Source organism: Grus americana, chromosome Z, assembly GCF_028858705.1.
Source record: "Grus americana isolate bGruAme1 chromosome Z, bGruAme1.mat, whole genome shotgun sequence".
In the NCBI taxonomy this organism is placed as follows: Eukaryota; Metazoa; Chordata; class Aves; order Gruiformes; family Gruidae; genus Grus; species Grus americana.
The window spans coordinates 22,525,055-22,552,342 of NC_072891.1; the positions used below are offsets into that span (position 1 = coordinate 22,525,055).

At 43.4% G+C, this 27,288-nt stretch overlaps 1 protein-coding gene across 5 annotated transcripts in view; it reads right to left on the reverse strand.

The window, feature by feature from the left end:
• ELOVL7 (ELOVL fatty acid elongase 7) overlaps nucleotides 1-10,789 on the reverse strand; it is a 33,258-nt gene extending 22,469 nt beyond the window's left edge. Inside the window, exon 1 of one of the 5 annotated variants that reach the window (XM_054810129.1) lies at nucleotides 10,770-10,789. The gene's annotated coding sequence lies outside the window, so the exon portion shown is untranslated. The other 4 variants (XM_054810123.1, XM_054810126.1, XM_054810124.1 and 1 more) reach the window with 4 other exon arrangements.
• Between the last annotated feature and the right edge of the window lie 16,499 nt (nucleotides 10,790-27,288).

Sequence of the window (27,288 nt, forward strand, 5' to 3'; positions counted from 1 at the left end):
AAATTGATTCAAATACATATGATTCTGTTTGAAATTTGAGTAAGCTTTTGCATACCACTCAAGCCATCTTGAATGCCATTTACACTACTTCATGGTCGATAACTTTCCACAGCACCTTTGCCTTTTGAGGTGACTGCAACCCCTGGAGGGTGATCCAGTCTGACAGAGGTTGGGTCCACAGTGTGAACATAAGAACGGAAGCACCTTTGCTTTGACTCAGTGCTAATGGCAGTTCCAGAAACACTCTGTTCCACTTACTGCGCAGGTACCCTTCTCTAAGGGCTATAGAAGTGTTGGACTTCCAAAGGGTTCCTGTGAAAGCCCTGGGGGTCAGGGCTCAAAACCAGTATGGAACAGGAACATCCATAGCTGCCTACAAGCATTAGAGAGAAGAAACATCCAGTCAAGGTGACTCAGAGCATTTAAAGGCCTATGAAGACAAAAGCAGAAGGTTGCTCCAAGGGCAAAGCAATGCTGCACGGGACAGTATTCACGTGACAACCTAACCTCAAAAGCTTACATGAAAACAAAACTCTCCATCATCTAAAAACATTAACTAGCTTGATGAGAAAAAAAAGCGTCTTACAACATTTTTTTAAACCAGATCTTGTTATAGAAATCCAAATTTAAAAGTATATCAGTTCTTTGTTCAATTTCAAAGCAATCAACATGCAGAAATTTGCATCACACAAAATGCAAAGTGGAGGCTGATACTGTGGACAAAATATATTTAGGACATTACACAGCTGTGAAGGTTTACTTCTGCTCCAGATCTAGTTAGCTAGACCTTAGTTCCTTTGCTAAGAGGAATTTTTAAAAGTCTTCATTATTTTGCACTTTCAGGAAGCTCAAGAACAGTGTATAAAGCAGCATTATGCAGGGTGTGAGTTTGTAACAGTAGAGCTTTTTAAAAATCAGCTTAAAACTCGTAATGATAACTTCACAGAACAGAATGAAACACCACATTAATGCACAGGTTTAATTGTAAGTATGTTATAAGGATTTTCCATCTTCTATCAGTGTTTTCCACTACTGCAGTAGAATATAGTTTTAACCATCTTTCCAAGCATTTAGAGACCACCCAGGACCACAAGACATCTCTGCAGTTTAAAATAGATCAGCTCAGCCAGACAGCATGTAGGGATGAACCAGCTACCTCTGGCCAAGTCAACTCCACTTATTTTTTTTTCCCCCCCTTTCTGATCCTGAAAGGTTGCCAAATACAAATAGCTCAAAAAATGTATCCCATCAACAAAGTGCATTAGGCAATGGATGTGCCACATCAGAATAACACAGGAGACAATAATACTTCCAGCGCAGAAGCTTGGCAAGCAGCAGAGTACTCAGCCTAATACTAATGTTCCTGTAAAACACCAGTATACAAGAAACAGACAAGTGTCTAATAGTCTACTCAGCATGCAATAGCAGTAAAAGAGAAGAAAACTGGACTGTCTCCAGTACAAGGAAAGATTAGGCTTATATATATATAATTATGCATTTAAGTTATCAAAAAAAGTCTTAGCATTTTTCACATACAGGTTTCAGTGCTTTGCAGAAGAGGGCAGTGTGTTTGGTTCACTCTTTGTATGGAGCACTCAGTCACCAGAGAAAAAGGGGAGCCTTTCCCATCAGTTAGCACAGCAGAGTGGTGAACAAAACCAAAGTGTTGGGTATCAGTTCAACATTCCAGTTACTATGCAAAACTACCAGGCCACACACCACTTTCTGAACCTACAGCAATACCACAGCCCTCATCACTCAAGCAGGTTTCTAAGCATACTGGTTTGCCTCCACTCTTTCTCTTCTACCTTGCTTCAGGATGATTTTATTGTTCACACTCAAAGCAAGGAATTCATTTTCACCCACACTCACTGTCTTCCATATACATTATATAGCTGCAGGTTCACCCAGCTGACTATATCCAAAAAGCATGATGCTTTCCCACTGACTGGAACGGAGGTCTGGACCTCTTCCCACTGCTGTTGTCTCAGCAAGTGACCCAGGTCACTTCATATAACTTCACTGTCTGTAAAAGCAGCTCCCTTACGTACCACAAAAGTCGGTCCAGATTCAAGTAAGCTTTGTCTGATGCCCCAGCACCTTGGATGAAAGAACCGATGGCATGCAATCACACCTCACAAGGATACGTGTAAAGTCTCTACACGATAAAAGCAAGAACACCAAATTGCACAATCTCCATAGCTCCAGAGGCAATTTTTTAAGTGTAGCTCAAATGGGGTATCTAAGCTGTTCCATTTGAAAATACAGTAGCAGCCTCATTTCAACAGATTGGGAAAAACTCCAGATCAAACCAGAACTCAGCACAGTCCAGTCCATGTTCAGGAACCTTTTTTTTTCTGCAGCTTTCAGATAAGCTTCCCTAACTGACCAAGTGGATCACCTCAGTTTATGAGAAGCGGTTTCAGGATAATCTGAAATTCAGCTGGGGGATTTTTCCACCCCATAAGATTTCCAACACTTATTAAAGGACTTCCTGAAGGGAGGCAGAGAGCTCTAACAGCTCCTGTTTTTCACTCCCTTCCCCCAGCCCCCTCCCTTCTCCAAAATTTGTCATGTTCATGGTTAGATGTCAAAATGAGTGAAATTCCTGAACACCAGAGCTATGCATAAAGCTACTTGCAGCCTCACTTTACAGTTTTATCACTTCCTCGCGTAAAAACAAACTCAGGCAGACTCCTCTAACAACCTAACTTGGTACAGAACAGAAAAAGTGCTACAGAAACAATGTTGTAACTGTAAACAGTAATAATTCAAGTGACCAAAGGAATTAATATCTGCAACAAAGCTTCTGAGGAATACAGCTCAAGTAGTTTTGTGAAAGGTTTAATTTCAAAGTTGACCGTGAACACTGAGCTTACTCCATCAGCCTCTTTGGCTTTTGTACACAGCATCTTCTACACATCTCAGTCACAAGAAACAAGGGTGGACAGGGCACTTCCAAAGTGCATTACAATAACTTCATCAAGCTTTTTCAGACCCATTTTGTAGGGTTAAAGTTTCAAAAGTGAACCTTTTGTTTCAGTACCGAAAAGACAAGCCACAGAACTCTGACTACAGAAGTAATTAAAAAATGTCTTTAATCCAGACACTTCCAACTGTACATCTACACAAACAAAAAAGGGATTGTAATGGATGTTATAAATGCAAATTCTGTAAAATATACTAAAGTATTCACTTGCAATATACCTGAATCTAAGTAATTTTCACCTGTACAAAAGAAGGCAACATCACCAGCTACTACTCCTCTGAACAGACTATAGACATTTCCATGCTGCCTATCCCCATCTATTCATAATGCCACATGGTAAACAAATACCTCGGTATTTAACTTAACAGAATAAATGAGCACATCTGATCAATAACCCTGATACTCTTGGTGCTTCAGCTAATACCTTTTCATTAAAAACAATACAAAAAACTCTTTCTCAAAAGAAAACAATTGAAAATATTTGCTGTAAAGTCTTTACAAAAAATTGAACACATTTGACAAACACTGTATTTTAAAACTTAACTAAACAGAAACACTCTCCCTCCCCCCTTCCCCCCCCCCCCCAAAAAAAAAAATCTTTTCTCTTCCATCAGCGACAACATTTCTAAACCAAGAAGTTTCTCCTTCCCAGCCACCTTGGACTCTGCTCAGATGCACATCAAAAACCTTCAGCTTCAACTTTTAGTAACAATTTCCAGGCAATTTACTTTTCAATAGATCAGACAAAACCCAATTTAAAAAAAAAAAATAAATCTACTTGTCACTTCAAATAACGTTCCTTACAGAAAGGGCACGGTACCAATGTGAATGAAACCCATACTCTAAAACCATACAGAGAAGCATTGAATTAGGATTTTGTGACTTTGTTTTAAGTAATTTCAGGACTGATGATACAATGCAAATTATTTCCAAATCAACAAACTGATCTTTGTGTTTCAGAGTCCAGCAAGAGTTGTCCCCTTTTGTTAGAAAACAAAGAATAAAAGGAATAGTTATTCTTAGTAAGCTATTTTTTTATTTCAGACATACACATAAGCCCAGAATGCTGTCACTGGGATAGGAGCATTCTCTTGAACTCCAGTCCAGGAGATGCCTGCAGACACTTAACAACTTTTTGCACTGTGCATACTAATCCTTTGTACAGGTTTTTGCAGTGCACCATACAAAGTTACACTCATATACACACACATTTGGCAAGGTACTGCTTAAAAAAAAAACAAAACCAACCAAAAAACCAAACCCACCCCCCACCCCGCTTTGAATAGAGGCTCCAGGCACGGGGCCCAGTGTGCAAGGCACCATATCAATATAAAAGATAATCCAAACTACAAAGAACTCACAATACAATTAAATGCATGCAGGCAGCAGGCAGGAATTCATAAAGCTGCTACAAGCAGCTTCTCATGAGCATAGCCTGCGCAAACAGAGCAAGCCTGACGGTTTACAGGGTAAATTTGCAATTATAAGAGCACTTTTAATGGTAGCAATGTCACTTTAATCAAGCTCTCCCCCCATTAGTCATACCTGCTCCTATGTCACCCTTGACTTGTGCTGGAACAACCATTTTTCTGGCTGCATAATAAAGTAGATTGGGAAACAGATCCAGGGCTGGGGACACAGCCCTGCAGAAAAAGAAAGGGTATTTTTAACCCAGACCAGATCCTAAATGCACCAGCCTTCACAAAGGGTTATGCCAGAACAGAAAGGTGACACAAGGGCAAAAGCACTCGGGATAAAAGAAATGCTGGTGAAACTACATTAGCCTGAGTTGGTATCATGAGCAGAGCAGAGATAAGAGTCAGCATTCACTGCTTTTACCGTGACGAGTAATACAGCCCTGACATAGTTAAGAAGGGCAATCTGAATACCATTGCTCCTGGCAAATAAGATGACTCATAGAGTTTACTGACACCTATATCTATCCTCCTCTTGACATCTGTGCCACTCTGCAGGTGGAACCCAGAGCTTGCTTTGGGCTGGATAGGCTTTACAAGTGGTGTTTAAAAGATTAGTTTTGTGTGCTAGCTCAGGATTTCAAAGTTACAAAAGCTACTGAAATTTAGTTCTTCAGATTCTCATCCAGAACCAAAGATAACAACTCTGATGGGTTTGCGTGGCAAGGTTTTGGTAGTGGGGGGGCTACAGGGGTGGCTTCTGCAAGACGCTGCCAGAAGCTTCCCCCATGTCCAACAGAGCCAATGCCAGTGGCTCCAAGATGGACCTGCCGCTGGCCAAGGTCAAGCTCATCAGCCACGGTGGTAGTGCCTCTGGGGTAACGTAGCTAAGAAGGAAAAAAAACCTAGGAGCAGTGTTTGCAGCCAGAGAGAGGAGTGAGCAGATGTGAGAGGAACAACTCTGCAGACACCAAGGTCAGTGCAGAAGGAGGGGGAGGAGGTGCTCCAGGCACCAGAGCAGAGATCCCCCTGCAGCCCGTGGAGAAGACCATGGTGAGGCAGGCTGTCCCCCTGCAGCCCATGGAGGTCCATGGTGGAGCAGAGATTCCACCTCCAGCTTGTGGGGGACCCCATGTCAGAGCAGGTGGAGGCACCCAAAAAAGGCTGCGACCCTGTGGGAAGCCTGTGCTGGAACAGGCTCCTGGCAGGACCTGTGGCCCCATGGAGAGAGGAGCCCATGCTGGAGCAGGTTTGCTGGCAGGACTGGTGACCTCGTGGGGGACCCACGCTGGAGCAGTCTGCTCCTGAAGGTCTGCACCCCGTGGAAGGGACCCACACTGGAGCAGTTGGTGAAGGACTGCAGCCCGTGGGAAGGACTCACGCTGGAGAAGTTGGTGGAGGACTGTCTCCCGTGGGAGGGACCCCAGGCTGGAGCAGGGGCAGAGTGTGAGGAGTCCTCCCCCTGAGGAGGAAGGAGCGGCAGAGACACCGTGTGATGAACTGACCACAACCCCCATTCCCTGTCCCCCTGTGCCACTGGCGGGGAGGAGGGAGAGAAAAGTGGGAATAAAGCTGAGCCTGGGAAGAAGGGAGGGGTAGGGGGAGGTGTTTTAAGATTTGGTTTTATTTCTCATTACTCTGATTTGATAGGTAATAAATTAAATTATTTTTCCCGAGTTGAGCCTGTTTTGCCCCTGACAGTAACTGGTGAGTGATCTCTTCCTGCCCTTATCTCGACCCAGGAGCCTTTCGTTCTGTTTTCTCTCCCCTGCGCAGCTGAGGAGGAGAGTGACAGAGCAGCTTTGGGGGGCACCTGGCCTCCAGCCAGGGTCAACCCACCATAACCACCAAGACACTTTTAAACCTGTACTGCTCTAAACTGCATATTCTTCTCACATTACTTAGTTCATGAAATACTTGTAGGGCTTTTCTAGTCAACATCTTCAGTGATACAGTGTTTTGTGTGACCATCATAAGCAGACAGAACACAAATAGCAAAATACATGCAGAAAAAAATTAAAAAGACATACATTAACAGACACATCAAAAGCATTTTACTACATGAATTTGGTAAAGAGACAAAAAAAACCCCAAACTATGCAACATTTCCAGTTCAATGGAACATAGAAACCGAAGACCGGTTTAAAAAAAAAGACACATCTGAGTTGCTCTGGTATCTGCCATCAGCATAAACTTACATATTTAATTTCAGCTGAAATAATTTTTTCTTCTTTGGATTTCAACTAAGTATCAGAAGGATAGAAAAAAACTCATTTGCAACCTTGCAAAACTTCTTGTAAATTGAACATGTGACAACAGGCTACAGAAAATAAAACTATTGCATGATCCTCTGGCTTTCATTTTCTTGCCTTTAAAAGGAACTACATTTAATAATTAGCATCAAGCTTACAAAAGGAATTATTTTGTTAGCGCTATGGTTTTATTCTGATAATCTGATATTTTCAAAGAGTAGAAAGATTACTTTTCACCATTTAAGCTGCATTTGCTCTCTAGAAGCAGCACTGAGCCTGAGTACTGGAGGGAGGTCCCTGGGCAAGCACATGGGACCTGCTCCCTAGCACTGTTCAACAACGCAGACTAATTACCCAACTTTTAAATAACATGTAAAGCAATTTTAAGTGAGCAGAAAGATCCTAAAATTAAACCTAAAACAACCATGAAGCTTTTGTGACATGCTTTAAACCTATTTTATGGCAACAATTATTCTTCATGTTGGAATAGCCTCTGGTCAAGTCCCCCCCTGCCACCCCCTTTCTGCTTTGGGGCCGGATTCCAAGCACAGACCAGCTTCCTCCTTAAACTCTCGGAAAGGCCTACCAGAACTGCTGTTTGAAACATCCATAAATTGCAATAGAGAAAACATAATAAAATCTGACAGTTCTCAAGCTTAATATGTACTTGGGCCACGGGGAAGCTGATAAAAACACTGCACCTGTGTGTCACTTGCTGTGACTTCAGGAAAGAAAACCAGAACAGTGAAGAGCTGCAGTGAGGGACAGAGTAGAGAGAGAAACGGAGTGTTTCTTCCTTTTCAGCTCCCCAGGCTTTGGGAAGTAGCTTAAAGCTTCAGACATCCGCTAGCCTGAAGTCATTAAGAGTGCTGAGCTATAAAATTATTTTTATAAAGTCATTCTGTGTGACTGAAGAATGACACCACCCCATCTATTCATCCTTGCTCACGTGCCATTGCTTTACTACTGTTAAAGTAGTAGTACTATGATCCTTAATCCACTGCAGACAAAGTGAGTCAGATCAGTTTAACCCACAGTTGGGAGCTACGCTGTCTCATTTCGGCTGGGGCAGACCAGGGAGCTCACACCAGCCTTCACCAGGAGAACGAGTGGGTGGCAGCCTCTGACAGCCATGCCAAGGCAGACAGGCATCAGGGAGGGACAGAAGCACCTGAAGCCCGCCAAGTTAGATCCAGAACATGACAAACACGATTTCACAAGCAGCTAACAAAGATCCAGGAAGGGATCCTGGCTCCCTTCCACCTCCTGCACCTGAACACGGCGCAGAGGCGACGTCCTCCCACTTCCCCCACCGCACATGCGCCTCCCGTGCCCACCCCACGCACTGCTCACCCCTCTGCCTCGCTCCGCAGCTGCCCACACCTCCAGAAATCTGCGTGTTAAGCAACCGGATAGGGGCAGGCCAGAGGAAGAGATAAGATAAGCATTAAACCAGAAGCACTGGGCAGAAGTAGATTTGAGAGGAAGAGCAGGAGTCCAAGGTAGGGAGGAAATAAAAAAGTTTCCCATTTATTGCAGCAGAGCGAAACAAAGCCAGGAAGAACACAGCACGGCAAGGGGAGTACACTCAGCAAAGGTCATCAAGTCACGTCAGGATACAGAAACGTACCTGATTAGTTCTTTTACTGGTATGCAATTAGTTGATAGGTGTTTCATGGTATTCGGTGAGCTTCATAACTAGTTAAATCCTATTTGGCATGTACTACTTAACTAATGCTGTGGCGTCTTTCCCAACACATTCCATGAATATTGCTTCCTGCACCATAACCTGCCTCACTCTACTTGTAAATAAATACTATTTAATAGAAAGTTGATTGACACATAATGAAATACCGTAAAGTTGCGTTATTCCCCACACTTGCAACAGACATGCTGCCTAGGAAGACTTTAAGCTTATGTTTGGCTAGGTTTTCATACGCTTGGTCTTTGTACTTTTTCTTCAAACAAATGTACAAGTGCTCCCATTCCTCACTGAAGCATTTTCAGGGTACGTCCACACTGCCTAACGCGAGGTCGATAAACAACGATGCTACCTTTACCCCAGGCAGCTCCGAGGCAACCTGAGTGCTTCCCGGGCAGCACCCCAGACGCCGAGCAGCAGAATAAGTTAGGCAGCACGCTGTTCCCAGGCTGCTCCCAACAACCAGAAAAACTTGTTCAAACTTCTCCCACATGGCACTGCTCAGTACAGACCTACATATGGGTCTGAGAAGGACCGAGTTACAATGGAGTGAGGGAGAGGGTATCCATACATAGCAGTAAGGTTTCTGATTTGTCCAAACAGCTTTAGTTAACTTATCTTGATTTCCTACACAAGCAAGCAAAGAGATCAATAAGAGTTGGTCTGCAGCCTCACTATGCCTTTTCAAACATCTCCCAATTCTATCCCAGTGGCAGCAACGCCCAAAACCCACCCAAGTACCAACAAACTTAAAGCGCATTTACGAATTAAGTATAAACATACTTATAATGCTCGAACAACATACACAACATCTATGGTTGCAAACGGCAAGTCCAAGAGACTGGCCCAACATAGCCACGTCAGTCACACGTGCCGGCACCCACCTGCTTCCTCAGCTCATGGCCTTGCTGCTGCTGCCAGTCCTTAGGGATGGACCCACCTCACACAGCAGCAGGGGAGACCTGTCCCCGAGGAGGAGGAAGACAGCAAGCCAGACAGCCACCCCGCTTTCAACTTGCTAGACAACCCCTGACTAGACATCATCCCTCCAGCCCTACATTTTAATATCATCATCTTAAGCACATGGGCCACACCTCTCCCCTGGCTGCCTCCAACCTTTGCCCCTGCAGAAAAAGAAGCCTCCATTTCTTGACGCCTGAGACCACTCTTCTCTCTGGGGAGTGTGTGGGGGAAAAGGTGTTTTTCAATAATGAAATTCCTGATGCAGTCTTCTGTGCAAGGTGGAGGCCATCCCCATGCCTCATCCTTGGTGCGACTTGTTCTTCAAGACAGGAAGATGAGGTCAGTGTGTGTGGGGCACAGCCAGAGGGCTTGGAGGGACAGGCACCGCAGCGTGTGGGGCACAGCCAGAGGGTTTAGGGCAACAGGTACAGTGGGGTGTGCGGCACAGCCAGAAAGCTTGGGGGCCAGGCAGTGCAGGGTGCCAGGTACAGTCAGGGCACTTGGGGGAATAGGTACCACAGAAAACAGCTTGAGGGTTTGGGGGTAAGGTACAGTGGGGTGCAGGTAGGGACAAGGACTGGGGATGTGGGTGCTGCCTGCAGTTTTGGGGTGCAGCCAGAGAACAGAGTGGGGAGGGAACAGGCACAGCAGGGCACAGCCGGGGTTTGGGAGAGAGGCACTGGGGGTGCGAGTGCAACCAAGAAGCTTTGGGGGAGAGCTGCAGGAAGCGCCCCGGGGCCCATCCCGCCCAGCCCTGCGTGCACAAGCGCGGGAGGGACCCCGCGAAAGGACGCTGGAGGTGCCCATTCCCAGCACCACCCCGGACCCCGCGCTCGCCACACCACACCACACCAATCCACGCCACGCCACGCCAAACCACGCCACACCACACCAAACCACACCAAACCACGCCACACCACACCACACCACGCGGCCGCGGAGGCCGGCAGGCCGGGAAGCGTCGAGCCCCCGGCACCTCCCCCGCTCCGCGCCCCGCGGTTTCCCGCTCCCGCCGGGACCACTCACGCGACAGCGGCGCGGCACCACCTCTCCCCGCAGCCGCCGGGCACCAACTGCACGGCGGGGTGGCGCGGCGCCGCGCGGCAGGCGGGAAGGAGGGCACGCGGGCGGGGGCGGCCGGCCCCGCTCCGCCCCGCCCGGCCCCCGCCGCCGCGGCACCGCCCCCCCGCCGCGCTCACACCCGCGCTCACACCCGCGCCCGCGGCCGATCCGATCCGATCCGGGGGCCCTGAGTCACCGGCCCCGGCGCTGCCTCTCCCGCCCCATCCCGAGAGGCGGGGCGGAGGGGGGGGGGGAGTCGGGCTCCCTTTGGCATCGCCGCCGAGGGGTGGGCGAGCATCCCGCGGCGGGAGGCCGTGCCTTCCCCCGCGGCCGGGCTCCCCGGGGTGCCGGGGCGACGAATGAGGAAAAGACAACTGGTTTTCTACCTGTTGCGATATGCGCTGCTGTCGCGTTCAGGGGCTTCTCCAGACGCCCCTAGATCCCTCTCGCTGGCGCTTGCTGCCCGCGCGGAGGAGTGCGAATTGCAGCGCGGCTTCTCGACGCTGCTCCGGGAGTCACCCAAGGCACCACTAGGAAGACGTAATAATTCCTTGTTTTAAAAAAACAAAGCGCAAGTGGTCAGCTGTAGCTCAATGCTCTAGGGCACGCTCTCGCCCTGCAGAAGACTGAGGTACTCCTCTCTTAGAAGCTGTTTAGGATGAAGATAGCATTCCCCAATGGCTCCCCTCCAGTGAAATATGGGGCACAAAGAAAAGTGATGGTGAACTCCTGGTGTGTAAATAGGTGATCCTTTTTACCCTGTCTGACACTTTTGTCCACAGGAAGCTACAAATTACACCCTTTTGAGATGGCTGGCATGGAAATGACAGCTTGAGTCAAAAGAAGAGGCAAAACGAGCGGGGAGAGGGTATGAAGGCAAATTGAAGAAAAGAGGGAAGCTCCTTTTATGATGTGCAGAAAAACACAAGATGAAGGGACTGTGAGCTGATGCTGTGAAACGATAACATAGTCAATGTGTAAATGCAGAAGGGGCCTTGGAGCTGGAGAGCAGTGAGAAGCTCAAATCAGAAGTTTGAGTCCACAAGAGGCAGAACCAGCATGGAAAGCTTGTTATGAGTGTTGAAACATAACGAGAGGCTGAAAAACAGGTGTTGGGATGGGGATGGAGAAACATAGCACGTAACAAATCCTGCAGAAACTCCGCATCACTGAGCAATTGATTAGACTCGAGATTAGGAGAAAGACCTTGAGTTTTTGGATTTGCTTCACACTCTGGTTAGAATTATTAGGATTATGACAGATGAAGAAATCCTGGGGCTTTTGAAAGGACATCTTAATAAGATCACTGGGTTTGGCCAAAAGGGATATGTAGAAATATGATAATCCATTGAGCAATACTGTACATCTCACCTAGGAGGGGAAAATGACAAAACAAAACTAAAACACCTGATTCCCCCACCCCCTTAATTTTCAGAAGCTGGAGCCTTTTCTTTTATTTCTTGGTCTAAAACGATTTTTTCTAAGACATCAGCCAAGAAAAACTACAAACAGACCTTAGGAATGAGCACATCCCTGCTCAGATAGAGACTTTGGGAACCTCAAGACTAATAAGTCTTGACTTGTCCAGAGGGATGTGGCTATGTGGCTCAGCAAGCAACTAGTATTCCTCATGTGTCGTAATACCTATTTTGCCATGCCTGATAGGACTGCCTTGGCTGAGACAAAATGGGACACTGCACTGCATAACAATAAAAAGTAAGTAGGTCACCTGGAGACTTCAAAATGCAAGGCTGTTGTCATTAATGGAAAAAAAATAACAACAATTACCACGTACAAGCTAACACATTTGATGCCAACAGTGTTAGCAACAACAGCTGCCACTTCTCTCTTTGGAGCCCCATAAGGAGAGTAAGTGGCCTCGCCTTCCATGCACTTCAGGAGCAAAGGTAATTCGAATCATCAAGCAACTCTGTGAGGGCTGGGAGACAACAGAAATAATGGTTGACCCACTCATGGCAGGTAAATGATTAACATGCAGCAGGGGAAAGGCAGCATGAAGGAGACAGCTGTGACCTGCACACACAGAGAAAGCAGAGACATGCAGGGAGTAAGAGGTATTTAAATTGTAAAAGAGGTAGCTAGCAGCAATCAGGTTTCCTCGGTGCTTTGCACATGAAAGCTGCACATGAGATTCACTGTAAATTTAAGTAATCCTTTCAGTTCCCCACATTCACCATCCAACGATAGGGCAAGGGCGAAATGAATGTAGAGACTGGAGACAGCTCTCCGGATTTTACAAGATGCTGAAGACTTAACTCCTGTTCTAAGCTGAATGAAGAACTGTGTTCGCCATGAAAACTGCTAATCAATGCTTTTCCTTACTTTGTTGCCTTACTAGAATCCAAATAGCTCTGATGCTACTTTTCTACTGACTAAAAGATGTTTAGACTGTCATTCTGTCGATGAGATTGTGTTTTAAGAGTCTTTTAGAGATGACTACTCTTTAGAACTTAATTTGAAGCCTAAAGGGCTGATCAGCAGAGGAATCCCAGGAGCAGCTGCCTAGCACACAGCGTTGGGAGCTTTTGCTGAAATAGTAACAGTTGTAACCAAGCAAAGCAATCACCCGTAGATATTTGCATACCAATCTTGAAGAGATGCAACAGTTACCCAAATCTTGTTTGCAAGCTTTGCTTTCCTAGAGAACATCCGGTTTGCCCGTGCAGCTATACTGGTGTTCTTGAGTCACAGCTGCCAAACCTGTCTGCTGTAAGTGGCCTGTATCCCACAGCTGTGACAGCACACTGTGTTGCTGTGTTTGGCAGCTGGACTGGAGACAAAAGGGCCCCCCCGTGGCCCTTCTCATTTTCCAGTTGGGAGTTACTTTCAGACTTTGCTTACTGCTTATTGAAGAAAATACTGCTTTTTCTACCTAATCCTCTGAGCCAGAATAGTGTCCTTTGCACAGCTCAGGCATTTCTGGACATTTCTCTGCCTGGGTCTGTTCCAGGGAGCCACGCATGGGTCTTTGTGTAATGCTGGTGGTGACCTTCCAGGAGCAGTTTCCTCCTCAGATATGTATCATCACTTTTGCTGTGGCACCAGGTGAGAAGATGACACAGACCTGCTCATCTGTCTGCGGATGAGCTGAGCTGTGCGGGGAGGTTCCCCCCCCGCCCCGTGGACATACACTGTAGGTGACTGTACAGCAGTGAGTAGCTGTTGCTGGTTTTGCACGGTTTCGTGACACCACGAACCCGCTGCAAGCTACTGCAGTATTGTCAAGTCAGCTCTGGTTCAACAGTTAGATGTTTGCCTACATGTTGATCTCCAGTTTTGCCATTTGAACAATAGCAAATTTGATAAATCCTTGGAAATGTGACAAAGCTATTCACATAGGGAACTTTCCATATAAAGCCACCTATCTCCCATAACAGCATGAAAATCATTAGGTCATGACCATGAAAAATTACAGTTATGTAGCTGAGACTGGCACTAGGCTGGAGTGAAGTAAGGTGCTCCATAAGTAGGGTGAAAAATGGCCAGTGCAAAAGTAGAAGCAATAATCTTAAGTGTATGAAAAATGTGTTTATAGGAGATGTTTAACAGAGGTAGTGTCATGGTGTCATATATACATGATATGCATATGTCATATATGTATTTTATGAAATATCTATAAATTGTAAAGTTTATATATAATGTGTATATAGTACATATACATTATAGACACATACACACACATATATAGTATACTGTATATATAAATGCACATATAATGCATATACAGTCACACATTATATAATACAGTTTATTAGATACACACTGTACTTCTCAAATGAAAACTGGTAGTGACACACCTCTTCAGAGTGTATTGCCTAAATGCAGGCTGATTTCCACTCAATCTATACCGGGAAGAAGTAAACCACCTGCAAAAAGTGCACTGCAGTCAGCCAAAGAAGCCTTACTGAACGTAGCAAGAAAACCAAAGCCAACACACTTGGCCAGCCTAGTCCCCAAAATCATAACCTTGTATCACCAGATTTTTCATTTTAATCTGTCCCACGTCTGAAAACAATATGTGAAAAAAAGAGCCAACCTCATTAACATTGTGAATATAATCTCCAATTTAAAAATGTATACATGTAAAGACTTAAATGCTTAACCATTGAATGAGCACTCCAAGCACATTCCATGATGCTGCAGACAGTGGCTGTTCTGGACCCCACAACATTTTACAGCTTTTCACAGGAACTCTAATTCAGAGGCTACCTACCAACTGTTTTGCTATACAAAATTTATAGGTAAATCTTTCATAAGTCAAATTGTAGCTGTATGCGTTACTGACAGTGATGGTAGCAAATGTTTTATTCTGTAGTAGCTCACATAGATGAAGCTCAAGGAAGCAGCAATCTTTTCAGGATGCTGGAGGGTGATGGGGCCTGTTTGTTGTACCTGGGCCACAACATTATGCCATAATCACAGTCTTATCCATGAGCCGGGTTCAAAAACATGTCTGGAAAAATAAGTTCCTTCTAGAGAGCAGTGCTCCATGACTGCAAAAGAATTCTAACACATCAAAAAAACCCAAACCAACCAACCAACCAAAAAAAAGTCAACAAAGAAGTGAACGCTCACTGCAGAATAGCTGTGCTGTGCTCAGTAGGCTTCAGCTGGCCCAACTGGCAGGCGCAGGAATGTCATGGCTTGTGTGCAATACGCCAGAAGGGTGCAGAGCTCTAGGAAGATCAATAACAATAAGCTGTCAGTACAAGCTATGTCACCTGTAAATCAGAGTAATTAACAAGGACTTTTACCCGATTTAAAGTTTGTTTTATGCTGTTAGGAGCGAGTGAGTTCATTAGGCAAGCTGAAGATAAACCAGTACAGCCTAGGGAAACTCTTTGGTGCTACTGAAGACTTAGCTGTGCATGTCACCGTGGCATGCCGTATCCGGTGCAAGATCTGCAAGGATAAGATCTTTCTCAGGTGTGGGCTGGAGTAGCTGCTGATTTGCATCTTGTCTGAACACAGCTTCTTTATCCAAGCAGCATGAGATGACAGAGACGTGTGTAAACAGCTGTATCTCTCACATCATTTTCCTATTCCCTTGCTAGTGAAAAGACCATGTTCTGGGATTTTGTGAGCTGCCATGTTCCCTGAACAGGAGAGATAGGCATGCCCATCAAAGAGTGCTCTCTTTGCTATGTTCAGTGTTGATGCAAAAGCTCCAACTAATTTTGCCAGTTTTAAGACATTTTGCTGTGAGAATGCATTACAAAGATGGTACACCTGGAGTAAGGAGTGAGAAGAGGCCTTCAAACCAGAGGCCTCAAGTTCTTTCATACTCAGACAGCCAAGGCTCAGGAGATAGCTTATCAGGTAACTGAGTATCGCTGTGAGAAATGGACATCTACATAACTTTCGAGGAAGCCATTGCAAGCCCACCTCCCCCTCTTCAAAAAACAACCACCTGTTTTTTCTCCCATCTCTTCTGATATTTCTCATGCCAACGTCCACAAGAGTTCCCATGTATGCTACTACATTGCAGAGCTTTGCTAACAGCAAAGCAGCTTCTCTTTCCTTTCTCTGCCAATCTATGACATATGAACAGAAACAAAGGACCAGAAAAGGGAGCTTTACCATTAATTACAACAAATCCACAGTCCATTCTGCATTGACAGACATGGCAGTACTCACAGGATGCAAAACTACAGTAAAATCATACCAATAAACTACTTTCCAAAACTGATTCTTGGTCACACTACATGTACTTAACAATGCATTGTGGAAACCTAAATCTTTTATGGATTTTTTTTTTTTTTAACTTTTATAAAACTTTCTGCAGATTTGATTGGGAAGAAGAGCAGGAAAACAAAAGGAAAGAAATGAATAAGCAAAAGGGAAAGAGGTATTTAACAACATTTCTGCAGATACATTGCAACTTTCCCTGGTAGGGATTTCCATCTGATTTCAGACAAATCAGGCTATCTTCATCCTTGATTTCCCCACGACAGCAATGTCACCTGTGCTTGGTACACAGACCACAGATTAATAAACTACTTTCAAACTGAAGATACCCACTCATGCTTAAGGAAAAGTAAACCATGGAAAAAGACCCTTGTGGCAGACATGCTTTTCAGAAAAGGAGTCATAGGGAAGATATGTTTCAAATGGGTTAAAACAAATACTGCCACTTTCCTAACAAAGGCTCCAATCAGTTCAGAAGAAACCGGCTGATTAAGTGTAAGAACTTGCTAATTTAGATTAATGTTTGGATAAGATGCTAAGAAAAATAGGCTGGGAATTTCAACAAATTTCAAATCTTTGTAGTTTGTACTGTGTTGTCATAGCTAGATCACACACATAAGCAGGTTGGTTTTGAAACTGATCCTTTTCACTGGTAATATAAGACCTGTGACATAATGATTCCTGAAAAAGAAATCCCATAAGCTAGTTACCGATCAAACAGAAATCTCTATTACATTTCATAGCTAATTACGCTTTTTCTGTTGTCTCTCATACCTATCGTACTACCACAGATCAGGTATTTTAAATTAGGCTTTTGAAATTAAGAAAAAAGAAAAAATGACAAAACTCTAAAAAATAAACCAAAACCCCCACCCAAGCAAACAACAAAAAAATTCTTCACTTATGTATTTGTTTTTCTAGAAATATTTGCAAAAGGCGTTGAGGACATCTTCCATTATCATGCTTCTATATACAGAAATGTGGACACCCAATGACTTTCCTTTATGAACGGATGCACTGCGCAGCTCTGCAGTTACATCCATAACCCATCAGAGTCACAAAAGCCCACCTCGCTCACAGTCTCACGGTGCATGTTCAGGTGGTGCAGGTGTGCTGCAAAGTAGCGGCAGCACTCATGAAGAAATCTGTGGAGAGTCACAGACCTGTTTTAATCTGAAGAGTGAGAGAGCACCGGCTGCCACTGTCAGTAGAAAGGCCATTTCTGCTTCTCTTTGGAGTGAAGTAGACACCAACCAAAGCAGTTAAATCAACTAGTTGCATGGTGAGATTTTACAGGGACTAACCTGCAGCATCTTAAAGATATTTTTTCGTAGGATGGGCTACAATCTTCCAGTTCCTACAAATAATGAGCTGAAACTGTGCAAGAGGGAGAGAGAGCAAATAAGGGAAATGTGTACAAACCAAACTTTTATAATAAGCTAAGAAATAATTTCTCATAGAGACACTATCCTTACGGAAATCACACTTGGATTTCTGAAGAAGAAAGCTGTCAGCTTGATATTTTCCCCCTATTATTTTGTGGAAACACTGCTTTTAAGGAAACAACGTCTACCAGAGAATATACCCCGTTGTCTCAGGAGTTTCTTTCTAAAGAAAACCAAAACCATCAAGACCCTAAATACTGGCTATAAGTTGCACTCTGAAGAAGAATAATGCTCAGGGAGTAAAGCAGCTGAAAAGCCCTAGTTTTCTGCTTATTGACAGTATTCCCTGCATTGTGGATCACTGTCTTAGTTATGTCAGTAAGAATTTTGAACTAGTTCATTCATTCAGACAATTTTCATAAACTGTGTAATAATTATTTGAAAAAATTTGCCAACAGTTGGAGTTATTGTATATTTTGATCCAGAAGAATGGCTAAAAATAATATTAAGTGATACACCTTCACCCTGCATAAGCATAAGAAAGAGCAGTAAGAGTTGAATGAGTAACTAGTTCTGGTATTTCTTAATTTAGACACCCAACCCTGAAGCTGCAGGAAATCACACTTTTGCAATAGGAAGTGCAGCAGTCAATGCACTGAGCCTCTCTGTTCAGTTATCCATCTGTCTAGCGCAAAAGCCCGGGAAGATCACAGCTCTGTTACACGAGGCTGGTCCTTTCAGCACCCTGTCTGGAGGGGGTGATGCAGATTCCACCTCACAATGTTGTTACCCAAACAACTTTACCTCCAAACCCTTTTTTCCTGCTCAGTCCTGCCCATGGTCTTCCCCTTCCTCTCAGCCAACAAGTTCATGCCATGGAAATGGGCATCAAGAATATAGTCCTTCCTTGCATCTTCTCTCTTTGGTACTTTTTACACTCTCTCGGGGGGGGGCGGGGGGCGGCGGGGGGGCGGGTAGCAGAGAGCCCACGATCTGAGCCTTAAGATTTCAACAAAACAGAGTGAAAATTAAATCACATGTGCAAATAACTAAGCTGTGCTCAACAGTTCACAGTCGCTTACATGAGTCTATCACTAGCCCTCTCCAAACAAAAAATTCCGACCCTTTCCACGCACTCCGGACCAGCTAGCACAGACATGCATACACCTTGCTATCTGTTCCTCCATGAGGAATAAGGCAGACAGTGTTAGGGTGTAACAGAAACTTTTATTCAAAGCATTACTTGTTCTATCCCTCTTTTCTTTAACCTTTACAAACAAATCTGACATTTTCACAGGAAGCACCTGAGCCAACATCGTGCACCAGCAAGACAACAGATGCTTTCCCATTGTGATTAAAGTTCTCCTTCTAAAGAAGGACACACACTTACATTACATTCACAACAGTTCACATAAACATACCTGAACTCCTTCAGTTCTTCCCAGCTCAAGTGTCTGTAGTAGCACAACCACAGCAACAGCAAACTCAGAGCAAGTAGCTAAAGCTTCCTTTAGGGCTGAGGAAACACTCTTTACTGCCGAGCCTGACAAAGCTGAGCTGTACTTCCCTGGCACCACGGCAGGAGTGGAGGAGAGAGGAGAGGACCTGACCCCATGAGGTTATCGAACAATTGCTTGGGCTGTTATTGGGCTGGGCACAGCCTCCTTTGGGGGGTTTTACAGGCCTGGCTTTATAAGTGCCTCATGGAAAAAACCCTGCCCACCCCTTTGCAGGACAACATAGACGCATTTTTATTGCCATACTAGCCTTGATCTTCCAGGCGACCACGACAGTGCCTTTTAAGCAGACACTACTAACAAGCAGCACTACTGCTGATGCAGAATGTGACATGCTTACAGAGATGGGCTAAGTAGTCTGATGTTTTTACAAAGTGGGTGAAATTCCTTTATTACTACTTACCATAAATTTTACTTGAAACGGGTCAGAACAATGAGTTCTTGCAGGTAAAGATGTCCTCTTTTTGTGTTCAAAGGAGGGCAGCAGAGCTATCAAACAGTGAGATTCAGGGAAAGGCTTAAAGACATGAATAATAATGTGACTGGAAAAACACATTCTAGTCTTGGGGAACCTACTGTGAAACCTAAAATGTTCTGTGAAGGACTCTAAGGCCAGTATGGAAGGAAGGTGGGGAAAACCCCATCAAACTAGTGAAACTTTTAGTCTGAATTCAGTGAACCAAATAGTTTCCTTAAAGAAAGATGACTATCTTCCTATTCTGGCTGAGGAATTAGCCTCGTCAGTGAGATACTTTAAATGCATCAGGGTATGTTGTTGCTACAGGGTATATCCTGGGCCCATATTCCCACTAAGGACACTCTCCCCCGCAGAGTCCTGTCATCTTCAACAGCTGCTTCTGGGGACATGTTAGGGAACTGCATGAAACAGCATTATGTCTTAGAGTGCGCTTCACAGTGGGTGCTGTCTTTCTTTTTTCTCCTCCTGCTGTTTCTTTACTGTTGGGGCTGAGAATTTAAATAGGTCAAGAGTAAAAGGTGGAAGTGGGAATGTGGCTTCCTGTCAGATGGGCAGAACATTATTTGACTCTTAGGTGTAGGTTGAAGCTGAGAAAAAAAATCCTTTTGAGTGTACTTGTTTTCGTATCTCCACCCATTTTGACATGCCTTTACACTCACCCTAGGGCAGCCACAGGCAAAGTACTGAGTTATAAGAACAGCCCAGAGATTGGCTGAGATTAATGCAACTCTGCACTGTGTGTTGAATCTTATTTAAAAATCCCAGTGTTTCAAGAAAAAGCTTACACTTCCTTGGTTGTTACTGTTCAATAAATTGTTACTTTATTACTCTACAGCATGTTACTGTGGAATAATACATAGTCTGACGTTCTTCAGCTGGTGAAATGTTTTGGGCTAAATCTTTGGTAAAGTTTGCAAGACCTACATTCATGACCAGTTTTGCACCAGAGGTACTGTTTTCTCTGTGCATGTGACACCCACGAACACATAAACCAATGATTTTTAGACAGAGCATAGGAAGAATTCTGTATTCTCAGAAGCCAATAGTTTCTCTTCAAAACTTAACCACTGCAGCGCAGAACACTATTAACTGAGGCTACTGGTCTTTTTCTAACATGGCTTGTCAAGTATTTCTAAAGAATATTCTGAAGCTTTCTCCCCACTCTTTTTCCTTCCTGACTATTGTCTTATCCAGAGATTTACCATGGTTGAGGTAAACCATTACTATATTTATTGTGCTCACCTTTGCTACAGAGAGAGGCAGTAAGAGGACAGAATGGAAATTTTAAACATGTTAAGGTTCTCAGAGACATTTCAGGGTCTTGTCATCTAGGCTGTTCTTGGTTTGATCTTGATCTTAATTGTTTATAATGAGTTCTACCTACATAAAAACTCTCAAAGGTTACACAAGCTCATACATACAAATGCAGCTGAAACCTCTCTCAGCAGATGTAACGTCATTGTGACACAAAGGACTAGGTTACTTACTATTGCTTACTATTCTCTCCTACCATTTTTAAGGCCACTTGTCTCTGTCATGTACTGAAGATGAAAAAGAAGTTACCCCCCAAACATCTTTGTTTCTTCTGGTGGCAATATTTTCATATACAAACCCATACAGGAATTTGTGCTCTTTGTCAGGACATGCTCCCTAATTGTTCTGGTCTAAGATTCTGCAAATCACAGAGAACACTGAAGTAAATCACCCTACATACTACCAGTTAATGTCATAAAAACAACAAAAACCCAACTGAAAATAAATAATTGAGAAAAGCCAGCACCATTGCCTTTCTCCCACTCTCTTTTTGGTTGTCGGTTGGGTCAGTTCTTGTCCTACAATGTTTGATCTTTGATTCTGCAAGAAGATCTAGATGCTTCCAAATCAGAAATGTATTTATAATAAAACTAATTACTTCTAATTTTAAGGCAGAAATTGAAAGGCCATTTGAAATGTCACTGAAATTCCTAAAACCAAAGAAACTTCACAGCCTAGTCTGCCTTACACTCTTTCTTTAAAAAGTGATGAATGGTGAAATGGCTTCTGCCTTGATTTTATGGTGAGGTAGAAACAAATGTTTCAATATTACTAAAAAAGAACTAAGCAAAATCCTGTGTAGGAAACTGACATTTGAAATGTTTTTGATCGCCTTGTATAAAGGAAAGGTCCAAATATGTTAATCTTATAAGGAAATACAGGTAAAGTTGTAAAGTTTTGAGCATTTAGACCATGTTTGACCCCCAAATTCAACATCGGTGTAGATATCTTTTGGAAAAATACCAGTGCCATAGAATTGAGTGTTCTTATCTGAAGCATATTGTGTGCTCTGAAATAGTAATTTCAGAGCTTCAGAGCTTTGCTTTTCCAGCTGCACGTGCACATCATCCTCTGTAAAAAGCCCTTTTTTTGTTTGATGTCCCCCACCTGGGCCTAATTTGCTGCATTCATCCTTTTTCCTCTGTGCACAAGCACATGAGCAACCCTCCTCTCTTCCACTCTGAGAGTGCCCAAGCCACTCTCAGAAAACTCACTAGAAAGCTTTATCAAAATAAAAATCTCCAACAAACTGTGTCACTGAAACACAGGTTCTTACACTTGCTTGCTGGCTGCTAGGGGCGCTTGTGGCTCCCCACCCAGCCATACCACATTAGCCTGCATTTGTGTATTTTCCACATAGGATCTCAGCTTGTCTTCCTACCAGCTGGTTAAGCATAAACAAGCTATGGAAGCATTACTAATAGCTGAGTTTCAGAACGTGGCAGGCTGGAGTCAAGTGTCAGGGAAATGTGTGCTATTCCACAGATGCTTTAATGGTTAATCTTTAACAGTTAAAAGGCTTTTAGATTAGAGTTGCTAAGAAAATACCTTATTTTTCCACTACAAAGAGAGGTGGGGAGGATGAGAATGGTCTAAGCAATATAAAACAGAGATGAATGAGATAGCAAAACAGGAGAGAAATAACCAGAGTAGACAAAGCAGGGGAGTTTCCCTAAAAAATCCTTCCATTATGCTGGATTTGTTTTTAAAACTCCGCCATGACATAGCAGGATTTTCATGCATGGAAAGTAAAGAAGCAATCCAGTTCTACACCAGAGCTTTCCTTGCTACCTGAAGACAGGTGAGGCAAAGTTAATTTTAACCATTTTGAACACTCTCGCCCAATTGCAAAGGACGTCCCTATGCCTGTTTGGCCTGTCTTTAACTTAACAGCCCTGAGGGGCTCAAATGCTGCAGCGTCTGGTGGCTGCTGTGGTGCAGCCCAGAGATGGTGGAGACACAAACAGGGCTCTTTCTGCTGACTGTCCTGGGCTTTGTCATCTCTGGTAACGCCTTTGTCTTCTTGAATAGGTGATAGCTCTGAGCGGGATAACATTGGGTAGATTTGGCATAATGCAGAATATCTACTTACTTGCAGATTTCTGCAGAGTCCAGTCAAAGAAATCTTCTCTGCTTTGTGCGGCATGAGATTTTGTAAGATTTGGGAGAACTGTTATTTTCCTCAAAACAGTTTTGACAACAGCTTTTAACAAAGTCAAGCATCTCAGTCAAGGCACTATAATGCAATGTACATTAGATATCCCCTGTATTTCTTGGTTAATTATCCTCTAATAATTTAGAATATACCCATGGATGTAATAAAACACTTTTTTGTTTTTCATGTTAGATGAAGGTTTACCTCCTACATTAAATCATTCATATGTCTAATATACCTGTGTTATAGTATTGAGTGATGTGAGTCCTGATACAATGAAGGGATTAAAGCATTAGGACTGCAGAAAGGAAGAGGAATGGACGATGTGATCATGCAAAAGAAGCAAGGTCTAATGTTTATCAGCTATGGTCAGTTGTCCGTTTTCTGGGTTAACGATGGCTTGGGACACCCACGAGAATGGGACAGCATGGAATGCAGCTGAAAGCACAATGCAGAAACATCTCATGAATATTTAAGAGGTAGCCATAAATAAATGTATGACTCATTTTCTAAAGACATAGTGACAGAAGTGAGTCTTGAAATCTAATAAGAGTGAAAAGTTACAACCTGGGTAGACCAGCGTCGACTAAGTTAGTAAAAAGGGTGGAAACAGTTGCTGGAAGAGTAAGTGGATGAAGCTTATGCAGGCAGGTAGGCAAGAATTATGAAATGTATTGGAGAGAAAGGTGATTTGAAGAGGAGGGAATATGTTGGGAGAAAAAAAGTGAAGGTAAAAAGAAGGTAAAAAAGCAAAGGTAAAAAGAAAATAGCTAGACCTTAGCACAGGAGTTATCTTAAAATTTGTGGCACCTTACATTAAATGGGTGGCAGATTGGAAATGGGAGAATAAGTGAAGAGGAAGACATCAAGGTGGGAGGTGAGGGAATGAAAGTTGGTGGATTCTGTGCACAAAAAAGAGGTTAGGTTAGGCCAGATTTCATGAACAGTTACACAGGAAAAAGTGGTAAGATCTCAACGCTGGATGGAGCAGAGCTTGCGGCTCTGTATCATGAGGCTGCTGGTCTTAGAAATGGTGACAGGAGACAAGGCAGTGAGAACATTTTAAGAGAAATTAAGTAATTCAGTTTGGACTAGTGAAATGGCATTTAAGAAATGATGAGGAGAAAGACAGAAATGTGAACTTGGGTAAAGAAAGATCATAGGGAAGTAGAATCTACAAATGAGGATAAACAGCAAAGCTGGCATCTGTTTTATATTGCACGAATAAAACTGAGAAATACTTTAATATTGCAGTTAGTTGTGCTGCAGATTTCTGCAATACTTCAGCTATACTTTTATTTAACTAAGTCTCTTTTTAGATAAATCAGACCTTGAACATTTATATCATCATTTTTGTTAATGACTCTAAGATTTTAAGAAGCTGCAGGTGACTGGGGAAAATAATGATGAACATGGGTCAATTATACAATGAAAATAATGTTCAAATGCCAGGTTTTCAAGAGAAGTCTTTTCTATCGACTTTAATGAACAAATGCTGCAAGTGTGGTAGCTAATGAGCTGCTTCTTCATAGAAAAGTATTGCACTGGGCCCAAGTGAGTTAACAAGCAGCTAATGTTATTCCAGAAACTGCATGCATATGTTTACATAAGGTTATGAAAAAGCTAATGAAACCTCCCTCCCATTTTCCTTATTCTGTGGGTACAGTTCTGCTCTAACATAGCCAAATGGCTTTCAGATCAAAGCTCTCATTTTCTTCTGCTCAAACCACTTTCTGAACTGGCAAACCACTGTATGCACCTAAGCACGTAGCCAGGCCAGTCAAATGGAAATGGAGAAGAAAGGTGAGGACAGGCCAAAGGACTGGCCAGAGAGGTTGGGTGATGTTTCAAAAGCAAATAGAACTACCAATTTTAAGCAGAAGAGCTTGATGAATAATACTGGGTGAGTAAAAGTTTGAGGACTTCAGTGTAGAGGCAGGCCAGGATTTAAGTCCTAGTTTGGAGAGCTGTGTGTGGGCATGGCTGTGTGCAGCAGAGAAAGGAGATGCAAATTATCAGCAATGATTATGAACAGCTGGGGAGAGAGGGACAGGAGGCAGGAATTGGGCACCATGGAAGATTTGTATTTAATCGACCCTAGGTAAAGCAATGGAGATAGAGGGAAGACGGAGCAGCGTGAAAGCCATTACTTTTGCAGCTCCCGCACGCTGGCCCACGTGGAGCAGGACCTTTGCCTCAGGGTTTGGGAGATCAGGGTGCCACAGAAGTGAGTGCTGGCCTTGGTGAGGCACCACTGCAGCATGCAGCATTGTTGAACATGCACACCCTGTGCACCTTGGGGCACAAGCAGGGCTCTACCTTCCCTCCTGCAAAGCAGAATGGCTCCTTTGTTTCCTTACTCTATCCTCATTTTTGTTGTGCCTGTCAAGCTCAATGCTTTAGCAGTCCTGTGAACTACTGGATCACTTTCCACCCTTTAACTTGCATCATTTTTTCTCGCTCTGGCAGGAAAAACACCTTTGATGGCACAATTTTCAATGCCACTGGAATACATAGTAAGCCTTCCTACTGATACAAGATGTACTAGTGAGCCCTTATACATGTTTAAGGCACACAGAGCAAGGCTCCTGAAGTACTGAAACCTGTAATCCAACACAGGGGAATTCTGCTAAGCAGCAATGTAATTCTTATACCTCAGAGTTCTGCATGTCTCACAGGTATCTACATTTAATATAGTAGCCCATCACTGAGTGTTTTTTAAATTACTTTGATATACTTCATTAGTCAACCTAAACTTAAATAGTTATCCATAGTGGCAGAACAGGATGAAGCAGCTGTTTCAAACATTCATTTAGGCCCTCAGGTGTATTAGCTCTCTGCAAAACAATTAAGTGTTCTGGAAACTTTTTTTAAAAAACAATGATGGATAGCATTCAGATGGCAAAGTTCCATGCAACTCTAGAGATACTTTTTTTTTTCCTTAGGAAACAATTTATGCACCACCCTGAGAACGTGTAATACACTCCAAGTAAGTGCCAAATGTGATCATTTCCCACGGAAGATGTGCAGAAGAACTGCTCAGTGTAAGGCCCCTGTTGCACTAGTGGCAGTGGAAAACCACAGAACGGCATCAGACCGTTTGGATACTTAAGATGCTTAGCTTCAACTCACGTAGGCCATAATGCATGAATCAGATACAAAAATACATTGTCTGGGACACAAACTCCACCTGGAAGCACTAGTCATGGACAAAAGAAAAGAGCTTCATTCAAATCTACTGTTTTGTAAAGGCCCAAAACATTTTTTTCATGTTTGCTAGCATGAGAATCATAATCAGCTGATTTCCGGAGGTGTTATAGAACAGTGTAGGAGGCGATAGCAACAGTAATTAACTCTTGAGCAAGATGAGACACTCCCTACTGACTGCCACAAAACATGAGAACTTGATACTCTTACTGTACACCTACTGTTTGGTATATCTTTTATCAGAGCAAACGAGCTCCCCAAACTGCTGCATTCATTGTGCTCTGTTGACACAGCAAATCTACAGAAAATAGGAAAGAAGCGTATTATCACCGTAACAAAGTAGTCTAGCCATGGCAGTATTAAGCTCCATATAGGTGAATTGATGCAGCATCCCAGCAAGGTGCATTAGCCTGTGGTGGGGTTGCTCACGTAAGCTAGAGTTAACGTCTCTGTATTATGCCGCTGCCTGCAGAACCCTGCGTTAGAGGAAAGGATTCTCTTTTTTCTCTTTCTTTTTTCCCAGGCTTCCCTCTTTCTTAAAATGGCACTGACAGATTAAATATCCACCATACAGACCAAGACATATTTGTGTGGATGAAAGAAAGACGTTGCAGGCAGGCATTAATAGCTACAGCTCCTTCAGAGGCCATCCTGAACTATTAACAGAAAGGATTAAGAGTCATCTTTAAATTTTAAATACAAATGGAACTGGCTGGCTACCAAATGTAAGTTTATTCTTGCCAATGATCTTCAGCAAGAGCATAATATACTTCTTCATTTATTATGAATATGTTTTTTGAGCTAACTTTTCTAAAAATACAATTCCAAGTTTTCTTAGAATGTTTTAATAATTCTCCTGGAGGCTAAGATCTGTAACTAATATAAAGCAAGTATCCTGTTCATAAATGGATAGAAAACAGAAAAGGAAAATGCTCAGGATGTTTCAAATGTGGCTGCTGAGAACAGTAAAAAAATGTTCTAATACTCGCCCTCTTTCTCTGCCCCCCATGTTAATCTATTTTGTATTAAACAAAGGCACTTTGTTGTTGTTGTTGTTGCTGAATAAATTACCCCATTCTTGCTTAAACATGTTACCATAGATTACAAACATATGCCTGTAAAAATAACTGGTTGGACTGA